We start from the raw sequence: 12,415 nt of genomic DNA on the forward strand, positions 1-12,415 counted from the left end.
GCAGTTCTCAAGCACTTTATAAAATGAAAGATAATCGTAAGTGGCAAACAGAAGAGGGACAAGGAAAATGGAAAATTGGGGGTGGGTGGGTGGTGGGACAAAATGTGACATTAAAGAACAGGTTTTGAGGGAAACCGTGAGAAAGGTAACAATACAGAAGAATCTAGTTGCAGAATTGTACGTGCCACCATTGATGAGGCAGTTGGAAACAATATGCAACCAATAAAACCATCCAGGGCTTGAATCTTTCGCAGGCCATTAAGATGGGAGTCTGATTTTCTGCTGGTTGTCAGGTATCTTTGTGAAATAAGTTTTATGTAGTCTGCCAGATCCCAGGGCAAAACCATTGTAAAATTTACCAGCTGGTTTCACTATGAGGAAACACAAGGGAATGGTGTGAGAAACAGAAATGGCGTACCTTTACAGTAATCAGTGCAGCGATGAGGTGGGGCCAAAGGCACTTTGATACAAACTGGAAGAAGCACTTTGATCCAGATGGAAATATTTGACAAGAATGGATAGGAACTTTGCTCTGCACCAAACCTTGCTCTACATTGGAATGCTTGAGATCATAGAATAGAATAGAATAGGATCCATGCAGTGCTGAAGGAGGCCATTTGGCCCATTGAGTCTGCACTGACCCTTCGAAAGAGCACCCTGACCTTGGCCCACTCCCCTGCACTATCCCCGTATCCATGTAACACTACTTAACCTTTGGACACTAAGGGGAAATCCAGTATGGCCAGTCCACCTAACCTGCCCCCAGAGGAAACCCAAGCAGACAAGGGGAGAATGTGCAAACTCCACATAGATAGTAACCCAAGTTCAGAATCAAAGCCAGGTCCCCGTTGCTGTGAAGCAGCAGTGTTAACCACTGTGCCATCATGCTGCCAAGGAGAGGGGGTTTTATCTGCATTAACTCAGGTTCTATATTGCAGTGCGTGAGATAAGGGATGGAGAGCTTTACTTTGCAAAAACCATAACCTATAGGGAGTGCTGAATGGGACAAAGCAGAGAGAGAGAGATTTCCTCTCCAAAGCTATTGTTTGAATTTTAATCAGACAAAATGTCCTCTGGCAGAAGTAGGGTGAGATTCAGCAGACTCAAGTTAAAGTCCGTTGATCGTCACTTTTAGTGGGGTGATTCTCAGCGCTGCAGGACCACATTATTCAACGGCACTTTGGCATTTTATATGGCCTCAGCGAGGAACTCCCCATGGAGGCCACTCTTTAAGTAATTTCCTGCACTAAAGACTACTCGTGGATTGGGGCGCCATTTTTAATGGCTGCATCAATCTTTCGACCCCGCTCAGCGCCCCAACCCAGCCTCAGGACCCCCACTTTCCTCAACTTGCCTCTCCAGGGGTCCAGTGCCAAATGGGGCCTGGTTGAGCTCACTGGCGAGGTTGGTGAATCCCAGACCCAGGTGAATTGGGCGAACGCATATTTAAATAAGCCATGCACGCCCAGTGAGAGCAAAATCCAGGTGGCGCTGTGCTGCAAGATTCCGTTAAATCTCGCAAGACATTTGGAGCATCACGAATCTCACAGGAGGCCTCTCGCATGATTCAACGGCTTAGCCCTGACACCAAGTTGGGCACGATGAGGACACTGAATTGCTTCCATAGTAAAAGTGACTTTTTATGGTGGATATGATTTTCTTGTACTGTGGTGCGGTCAAAAAAGGACTTTTGCTTTGAGGAAAATGGACAAGGGCTGAAGAGCAGACACATAAATGTGAATCAGTTTTGCCTGATTGTCAGGTATAAAGGCATTTTCCAAATATTTTTCTGTTTTTTATGCTCAAGCTTTTCATTTTGTCTCCTTTTGAATTTAAGGTGCGGCATTGTCAGAGCAACTTAATTATTCCCCCTATAAAGTTCTTGATTTTGTAGTCTGTTGGTGGTCTCCTGCGTGAGTCTCCTGAGAAATGGTATCTATGGCTGAAAGTGGCAGGGGTTTTACTTATCTACCTTTCCCATCTCTAGCGTTCCCCAGGAACCATCCTTCCTTCCTTTTCCTTGATGATCTGGGGCGTCATTCTCCGACCCCCCGCCGGGTCGGAGAATTGCCGGGGGCTGGCGTGAATCCCACCCCCGCCGGTTGCCGAAGTCTCCGGCACTGGAGATTCGGCGGGGGCGGGAATCAGGCCGCGCCGGTTGGCGGGCCCCCCCGCTCGATTCTCCGGCCCGGATGGGCCGAAGTCCCGCCGATAAATTGCCTGCCCCGCCGGCGTGGATTAAACCACCTTTTGAACGGCGGGACAAGGTGGCGTGGGCGCGCTCCGGGGTCCTGGGGGGGGCGCAGGGCGATCTTGCCCCGGGGGGTGCCCCCACGGTGGCCTGGCCCGCGATCGGGGCCCACCGATCCGTGGGCGGGCCTGTGCCGTGGGGGCACTCTTTCCCTTTCGCCTCCGCCACGGTCTCCACCATGGCGGAGGCGGAAGAGACTCCCTCCACTGCGTATGCATGGGAAACTGTCAGCGGCCGCTGACGCTCCCGCGCATGCGCCGCCCGGGGATGTCATTTCCGCGCCAGCTGGCGGGGCAACAAAGGCCGTTTCCGCCAGCTGGCGGGGCGGAAATTCCTCCGGCGCCGGCCTAGCCCCTCAATGTTGGGGCTCGGCCCCCAAAGATGCGGAGCATTCCGCACCTTTGGGGCGGCGCGATGCCCATCTGATTGGCGCCATTCTGGACGCCAGTCGGCGGACATCGCGCCGTTTCGGGAGAATTTTGCCCCTGATGTTCCTCTCTTTCATTAACCTTAGATTTAAGTTGACATCCAGCTTTATTTTTCTATCAATTTTTTTGACCTCCTGTTTTCAGACTGCTTGCCTGACATCAAGTCCTGAGTGACGCAGATCTTCTTCCAGGCGAGTAATGGGAAAACCAAAAGTTGCTGATCATACTCTGGCCTGTCTGTAACCTTAGCATCTTGTTTAATCCTGAATCAAACATCAAACGCCCATACCTCAACTACTTATCCAGCGCCAACATTTATTCTATCTGTCTAATAATCCCTGCCTTTGCGATGAACTCACTCTCAAAAACATTGGAAACCTTATCACGCATTTATTGCTTCCTGCTAGCCAGCCTCTATTATTCCGCCTTATCAAGCTCTTGCCTGAAACTCCTGTGTCTGCATCAATTCTCATAGCAAATCTCACACACCATTGCCCCAATTTCCACCTTTGCAATTTGAATTGCTCCTTGTCCCTCAAAAGACTCAAATCAAATTCCTCATCATCATTTCGAATCTTCTCCAGAGCTTTATCTGACTGTATCTCTATAACTTCCTCCAGCTCTCCCATTCAGCGGCAGAGTGTCCACGCCGTCCGAAACGCCGTCGCATTTCACGACGGCGTGAGCTGGCCATCTGAGCCAGAGAATCGGCGGCCCGGCCATGTACAGTGGCCCGTGACCTGCGCCGTGGCAAACGCTCTGCGGAGAATCGGGTGCCGGCTGCGTGGCGGCGTGGCCCGGTTGTGGGGATTCTCCCGGCCCGGCCCTGGGCCGGGATAATCCCGCCCCTTATCTCCCAACCTGTGCTTTTTCAATCTTTTCACTCCTTTCACCCTTCTGCATTCCTTACCATCCCCTAGCAAAGTGATGGCCCAGCCTGCAGTCATGTGGGTCACACCCTCCCAAACCCCTCTACCTTTATTCTTCTCTCCCTACCTTCAAAATCCTTTCTCCCAATGCTTCCACTAATGCCCACTGGCCATTCCTGGCCATGTCTCCTATTTAAATGGTGTATAAAACAAGCTGTTAGTCGCAGGTAGCTGAGAGACAGGTCTTTGATGTCAGATGCAGCATGAACAGACAGAACACTGCCACAATAGGCAAGGCAACGTTGACATTTTTGCAATCTGCAATCTGGCAGTCATTGCTGGCATCTGGAGGTTAGATCCTGCAATGATTTCCAGATTTTGCTTCTAACCAGGTTTAATTTTGTGACTGCATTTATTTGTCCTGCGCTTCTTCAACTGCACCATGTTTGATCTGGATCCCGTGATGATTTGGCCCTTTGAATACAAGAGGCCTGAGGCCCAATTAGAAATTGACTTTCATTTTAATTTATGGCAAAAGGCAAGCAAATATATCAACAATATTTATAAAACAACTATTCTGCTGAAAGTAATATATCAAGAGCTTAAAAATAACAGAATTCAGCTTTCTGTAAATATAATTGTGATGTTATCCAGTTGCTTTCACCTAAGCCAGCTATCGATACGGCTTGTGGTATGATTGGAAGTGAAAATTAATTTCACACCTCACATTGCAAACTTGTGCTGGGGTCCAATTCACTGTGTGTCCTGCATGTTGCAGGTGACAGGGTCAGCATTTTAGCAAAACATGAATATGACATTTTCTGATGTACATGTACTTTCCAACAGATAAGGAAAAAAAAGACTTGCATTTCTATAGTGCCTTTCATACCCTCCCTCAAAATGTCTCCAAGTCCTTAACGGCCAATGAAGAACCTGTTTTGAAGTGTGGTGTCAGGTGTAGTAATCCGCCAAGTCTCGTTCGATAGCACCTTCCAAACTTGTGACTTCTACTTCTAACCCCCGAGAAGGACAAAAGCAATAAATGCACCACCACCTGAAAATTGCCCTCCAAGCCACACACCATCCTGACTTGGAAATATATCGCCATTCCTTCACTGACGCTGTGTCAAATTCCGAACAGCACTGTGGGAGTACCATCTTCTCAACGGATTGGCAATAAATGTTGGCCGAGCCGGTGCTGCCCATATCCCATGAAAGAATACATAAAAGTTACAATTGTAACACAGCAAATAAACTGCATACAATGAGGGCTTGTAAACGGGAAAAGTGATAAATGACCAGACTATAGAGTTCTGAATAACGTTGATTGAAGGATAAATATTGGAGGCAGCCTTACAGAGGGAGAATTCAGAATGTCCAATTCACCTAACAAGCACGTCTTTGGGGACTTGTGGGAGGAAACCGGAACACCAGGAGGAAACCCTCGCAGACACGGGGAGAACGTGCAGACTCCGCACAGGCAGTGGCCCAAGCTGGGAATCGAACCCGGGTACCTGGCACTGTGAAGCAACAGTGCTAACCTCTGTGCTACCATGCCACCCATAGCATCCCAACAGGAGCACGTTACGGGAAGGGACCACTAAGGAATAAAAACCTGCTGCACTCAATTAATTGACAACTATCTGCTTTGAATTGGAAATTAACACCCTTTGCAGTTTTGGAACAGCTCGTCTGTTGTTTCTGTTTCAGTGGACTGAATTGTTGACATTTCCAGCATTTGTTTTGATAGTTGGCCTATTATGAATGCTTGGTTGAGCTCCAAATGTTCCAAAACCACTTACCTCAGCATGGGGCTGTGTTTAGATTTTGACTGACAGTTTTATGATCTTAATAAAGAATTATCTGTCTTGGATGTTGGGAGTGTTTGTTTGTTTTTAACAACAGATTAACCATTTGCATTTTTAAACGGGTTTTATTGAGGAGAACTGCACACAGTTCAAGCCCCGGCTGCCCCTGCTAGGGTGGCGACAGCAGTGGAGAGGCTGCTGCATGAAATCGGCATCATTTGAGAAGGTGCCCAGACGTCGCGTAGTCGGTTTCGTCCATGGCTGAGTGTCTTAGCAGAATGTCCGACTCGCTGGCGGATGTGACCCAGTATCAGTCTGGCCTTGATGAGGTGCTGTGGGACATGTCCCAGTCGCAGGTGTCCATTGCCAATGCGCTGCGGAGCATGTTCCATTCACTGAGGAGCATCGCTGAGAGCGTCGACATCATGGTGCAGACATCACGGAGACACCAGGCTGGCAGAGCCAGATGGTGCCACGCAATGCCAGCGGGATTTCCTCCACCCATAGCCTCTGGGTCTCCTCCAATCGACTATGGAACAGCTGGGGTGTCGCTGACATCTCCCTCTGAATGTCCCAGCCGCACATATCGTTTCCATCAGCTCTGGGTAACCCTGTACCAGAGGCTCACCATCAGGCTGGGACCCAGCTGGGTTCTGGGATCCAGCAGACCTCAGATGCTGTCCCGCCTGGGGGTTCCTGCCTCCACCTGATGTACATCAGCAACTGTGTGGTGCTCACCAGATTGTGCCCCAGAAGCCTGACAAACGTTCCCCACTGAGTGTGTGTATCTGTGCTGGTGGAGTGTGGGGATGACAGCTGTAACACAACAATCGTGTCTTCCTAGGAACTCTCTGCCGAGGTGTCCTCCTGGGAGGCTGGAGAGGGGGCCACCCCGGGTGGGCCGGCACCGTCGGCTGGAGGACCTGCAGGAGAATGGACATGTGGATAGTGGGAGGGATGGGTCAGTCCGTAAGGCAATAACAACTCATGTTTGACAGATCCTCCGGGTGAGGCCCAGTGGACCCTCACCTCTGCGGCTTTCGCCAACCTCCGTGTTCGTGACCGCTCTGTCCTCGGCCACTCCCGTCACCTCCAGGGCCGTTCCGCGAAGGTGGTGAGTGTTCTTAAATCCAGCATGCCTCCTCCACCTCGTCCCAGGCGTAACAGGCTACTCTGTGGCTCACCCTCCGGGAACAGGACATCCCTCCTGTCCTCGACTGCATCTAGGAGCTTTGCCAGGTCTGCATCCCTGAATCTTGGGGCTGGTTATCTCAGGGCAATGGCTGCGAGCTGACTGGGGTTGGCTGTGCAAGTGTTGTTTAAGTGCTGCTCGACCTTATTAGCGGGAGGAGGCTGGCGAGTGCGGTTCCGGTGAATCGGCTAGCAAGCCTTCATTTGCGGCGAGAAGCCCGTGCGGCCTCGTTAAATGGACCAATTAACATTGAATAGTGTTGCAGGCCTTACTGGGCTGAGCGCCAGTATGCTCGTGGCAATTCCCGCTCACTACCACACCGCCCTATAATTCCATTGACTGGTGGGCCAGGCTCAAAGGGCCAAATGGCCTACTCCTGCTCCTATTTTCTATGTTCTATGTTTATAAATCCAAAATTGGAGATATCTACAGGTCAGAAAGGAGTTTTAAAAAAATTGGTAGTATATGGATAGCAGTCGAGCCATTCAAATTTAGTCATTTTGTCTGCTCAAAGGATCCCTGTATTTTTTCTGTTTCAAATGTTATCCAATTTTTCCCTTAAAAGATGCAATATCCTCTGCTTCAATGATTCCCTCCAGCAAATCATCCCATTAAAGTGAAGGGTCGTCAAGTTCAGAAATTAACATTTTGTGAAACGTGAATTAAGTCAATTACCACAAACATTCTTTGGTCCATAACTTCCTGGTTCCCCAGTGTCACAATTAGGGGGTAGTCCAATGATGCGATGGAATTCCTCGAGGAGGTTCCCACATCGGGTTTACCCAGCAATTTCCAGGAAGTGTTAATTTCCTCTGGACAATTGCGCTTGGCTGGGAACCATCCGACAGAAGCAATTTAAATTGTTAACTTCAGATGGTTCTGACAGTTTTACCCTGATAGTTACTCAGAAAGAATTAGAAGGAAAAAAATTCTAACTTCAGAGTAACTATTTAAACGCCCAGATGCAGCCTTGTATGGGACACTCTGCACATGCATGAACCCCGCCACTCAACCATCCCCAGTAATCCCTCCCGACCTAATCCCCACCACCCACTCAACCCCCTGGCCCAACCCAACTCAAACCCCACTCTCCTGACCGACCTCTCCTGACCCGAACCCCCTCCCCCACCCTGGTCCGCTCCTCCTTCCCAGTCTGACCCCCCCACCGTCCCCCCACAGCCCCAGGGGTTTAGGAATTTCAGCAAGGGTAAGTCCCTCGAGTGTGGCAATCTGCCAGATATTGCCACTCACGAGGTTACGATCTTTAGGATTTTGCCAGAACTGTAATGCTTGTCTTTTAAAAGCTTGTGGAAGGTATGAAGAAAAGACAGAGAAAGGAGAGTTCCACGATTTTAAGCACATTATTCACTATTATTCCGTTAATATCACCAACAATATTTTCTCGGCTTCCAAGTGTACCTCTTATTGTCAGTTGGATATGAATGTGGAAGGATGCCAGTAGCAATGCAATTGATTCTTTAGTGATTAGTGCCAGGAAACCATCTATTTCTAAGGCTAAATTCCGACAACAGAGACACAACCTTGCAATGCTGGATTTCTGCCTGTTTATGTTGTCCCAGGATCTTCAATGATGTCATGAGGGGGGTCATCTAACAACATCTACTCTGAGCAGAGGTCAGGCGGAAAGGAGGGAACATTCCCAGTCCTCTCAATTACATTTCCTTTTTCTTGATCCCAATTCTAATGTTGACCTGAACTCTAAGTTTAAATCCAAAATGTTGACCCCAGAGTCTAGACTTTAACCTTAAATCTAAACCGACTCTCAACCTAATACTCAAAAAAACCTTAACCCTTGTTCAACTCTCCCACAGAATCATAGAATTTACAGTGCAGAAGGTCGTCATTCAGCCCATCGAGTCTACACCGACCCCTGAAAGACCACCCTACCTAAGCCCACATCTCCACTCTAACCCATAACCCAGAAACCCCACCTAACCTTTGGATACTAAGGGGCAATTTAGCATGATGAATCCACCTAACCTGCACATCTTTGGACTGTGGGAGGAAACCAGAGCATCCGGAGGAAACCCACGCAGACACAGAGAAAGTGCAGACTCCGCACAGTGATCCAAGCTGGGAATCGAACCCGGGTTCCTGGCGCTGAGTTACCATGCCACCCAGTAATTTTATGACGATTAGGAAATTCAGCGAGAATGCAATGGAACAGGGGCTGTTTCGCACAGGGCTAAATCGCTGGCTTTGAAAGCAGACCAAGGCAGGCCAGCAGCACGGTTCAATTCCCGTAACAGCCTCCCCGAACAGGCGCCGGAATGTGGCGACTAGGGGCTTTTCACAGTAACTTCATTTGAAGCCTACTTGTGACAATAAGCAATTTTCATTTTCATTTCATTTCATTTCATTTTCATGGACAGTTATGACGGGGATGCAGGAAAATAAGGGCATAACATTCTAAATGTGCATGTATAGTGATAAGCTTTGATAGCTCAAGGCAGACACGCCCTGAGATAATAAATGTACATAGTGAAGAAGTAACAGTAGATAATGTTGTCGATGTCTAACAATATGCGAACCAGGATTTAGTGAGAATGTATTATAATTTTACATTCGGATGTTGAATCTGCTAAAGTCCTCTGTGGTAATTTTGACTTTCTGCAACAGTAAAATGGCTGACAGCAAATCAACAGTCCGTTAGCTTCAATGGGAGGGTCATAATTTGGGCTGCTGATTTGCTAGCACCAATTGTGCATTTTAACGAAAAATCTAAATAAATCCCACATGGCGTGAACAAAATTTGCAAATGAAAAACCACCTCGGGGTTAAAATCTAACATTCAGCACTGCTGCCTCACGGCGCCGAGGACCCGGGTTTGATCCTGGCCCTGGGTCACTGTCCATGTGGAGTTTGCACAAGGTGGAAATGCGTGGAAAGAATATAAAAAAATCTAACATTCAAATGAAAATGCCTGGTCATTATATTCCACTGTTTCTAACCGGTATCTTCTCTTGACTTGCATCAGCACCTTCATCACAGCCATATGTATAAGGCATGGGTTAAACCGTATACCAGTGATTATCTTACTTTGCTATGTCCACTTCCTGGTGGAGTTGGTTCGCTTGATAGGAGTTAACAGTCAGTTAACTGACTGCTTTGTCCGAATCTTGGCACAGAGCCTGGGAGCCGTTGATGCTCTATGTGAGATCCCCCGTGGAAATGCAGATCAGCAATCCAGAGAAAACATTGCAAACACCTTACAAGGTCACATAACTTATACCAGGCTTCCGGATTATAACACAAGCTGAAAGAGTGAGTCACAGATTCAAATCTATCTGAAGCAGTGCCTCACATGTTGGCTTATTAGTAAAACCAATGAGCAACTAACCACATAGAGTAGGAGGTTTCTGGTTTGATTCCTAATTTGTCTGATTCTTGGTGGTAGATAAGAGTGGTGAGGTGAGTGTGTCCCTCGGATAGTGAGGGGGGAAATCAGGCCGTGTTATTAGGCTGGTTTTTGGAAAACTGAGCCCATCATCTCTGCGTATACCCGCCATATTTTTGTCTCCTGGAGATGTGGTTAGGTGAGGTTTGGGCTTTCCGAATCCCAAGTTAGTGTCAGAGGAGTGCGGACACCAAGGCAGGCTGGTTTGAAGGTCCGCCTTAGTTCACTGGGTCATCAGCCCGGCTCTTTGACATAGTCCTTGGGCTGGATTCTCCGCACCCCGACGCCGAAATCGCGGTTGGCGCGGGGGCGAAGAATCCAATCCTCACACAGAATTGGGACTGGCGCCGGTTCCCCAATTCTGCGGACCCCAAACAGTAGCATACTTGGGGAGTACGCTGCCTAGCACCTAGCTGGGCCATTGCTGGAGACCCGCTCTGCCATTCTCCACCCCGATCGTCCGAAGTCTCGGCGACGTGGATCTAATGTGGTCCAGCCGGTTGGGAAACTAATGTGGCGGCTGCGGACTCAGTCCGCGGTCACCCTGGTCGGGGGCAGGTTGATCAGAGGGCGGGGAGGGGGGGGTCTTATATGCGGCCGGGAAATATCTGTGCGGGTGGACAGGGTCGGCTGCGCCGCCGATAGGGAGGTCTATTTTCAGGGTCCAGTTCCACGGTCTGAGTCCGCCATGGAGCACGGCGCAGCCGCTGGAGGACATCACCGTGCGCATGCGTGGCCTCCGAGCCGGAAGTGCGGGAGCCCGTATCTGTAGCTAGATTTACGCCGGGTCCCTGCTGGACCCTTGCAGGGCTAGAAATATGTCGCCCTTTCACGCCAGTTTTTCTGGGGTAAAACTCCACTGTTTTAACGCTGGCACGGGGGCGGGGGCATAGTCCCAATAACGGAGAATCCAGCCCCTTAAGTCCCTCACACGTCACTCACTCTCAAACCTGTCTATGCTCCCTCATATCCCCCATGCTCATGCCATATCTCCTTGTACCACATGCCCTCTCAAATCCCCTTGCCCCTTCCTATCCCCATGATCTCTCAACTCCCATATTCCCTTATGCATTCCCATGTATCCTCCATACCCACACACCGATTACTCACAGGAAATGACTCTTTGGTGGTGAAAACTCGCCGAAGCCAAACAAAACTGTTTAAGTGCTATTGAATAGCGGGGCGTTTCCTGGCACTGCAGCCACCAGTAAAAACCCCGCTAATCGCGCCAAAAAACCAGACATCGATTTGTTTTGCAGTTGAATCGCACCCATGTATTCTAATGCTGTCTGGAATTCTCTGGCAGCTCGCTGGCGACAGGATTCTTTGCTCCCACTGGCAGTCGGCCCTGGCGGCGTGGCATGGTTTCAATGGGAAATCCCATTAACAGCAGCAGGAGCAGAGAATTCCGCCGCTAGTGAACAACTCAACGCCTCCCGCTGCCGAGAAACATGCAGCTGAGAGGCCAGAGAATCCGCCCCGTGTCCCTGGCTTTTTCCCTATCCTTTCCTACGCTTTCATTTCAAATACTGATGTGATCCTTTTTATTAAACGATGTTACTATCAGTATCTCGGCAGCTGTATGAAACAAAACATTTCACAGTTTAATGATCCTTGCGTAAAACCTCCTTTGTGCTTTGCCTGGCAATTCTGAATGTATGCCCCTTGCTGCTAATTGTCCAAGCTGTGGAATGAAGTGTCCTTTCCCTTTTTACTCTCTGAAATCGCTATTAGATACTCCCTCAACCACCTCCATTCCAACAAAACAGCCCAATTTATTTTTCAGCTTTTCTCCATAGCCGTAATCTTGGTTGCCTTGTACCACTTAGAAACTGTGGAGGAGCACAGGGATTTAGGTCCCTATGTACACAAATCACTAAAAGCGAGTGGAGAGGTCCAACCAAGTAATCACAAAAGGCTAATGGAATGTTGGCCTTTATCACAGGAGGATTGGAGTACAAAGGGGAGGAAGCAGTGCCTCATTCATACACAGCTTTGGTCAGATACAATCAATTTAGACACTCCAGTCTAGGAAGGCCTTGGAGTCGGCACAGTAAACACTGACCATAATGACACATGAGCTTAAACATCCAATTTTAAGGACAGTGAATTGAAACAGGGCTGTTTTTATTTGAGTATGGAAAGTTGAGAGGTGGTCTATTTGAGGTGTTTAAGATAATAAAATGATTTGAAATAATACATAGGGAGTAGTTACTTCCTCTGGTGAGGAAATCCAGAACAAAAGTTTGAATTTTCAATTTAGACCTAAGCCATTCCGGGGTGCAATCAGGAAGCACGGATGAATAGAGCTTTGATATAGATAATGTGGTGATGTGCATCAATGTAAATACTTGTAGGCTAGCTAGACACTAGAGGGAGCACCAGAAACATCACATACACACACTCAACCAATAGATCAGTTAGATAGGTCACGACCAATGGACATTCA

Source organism: Scyliorhinus torazame, chromosome 11 (assembly GCF_047496885.1).
Source record: "Scyliorhinus torazame isolate Kashiwa2021f chromosome 11, sScyTor2.1, whole genome shotgun sequence".
Classification (NCBI taxonomy): domain Eukaryota; kingdom Metazoa; phylum Chordata; class Chondrichthyes; order Carcharhiniformes; family Scyliorhinidae; genus Scyliorhinus; species Scyliorhinus torazame.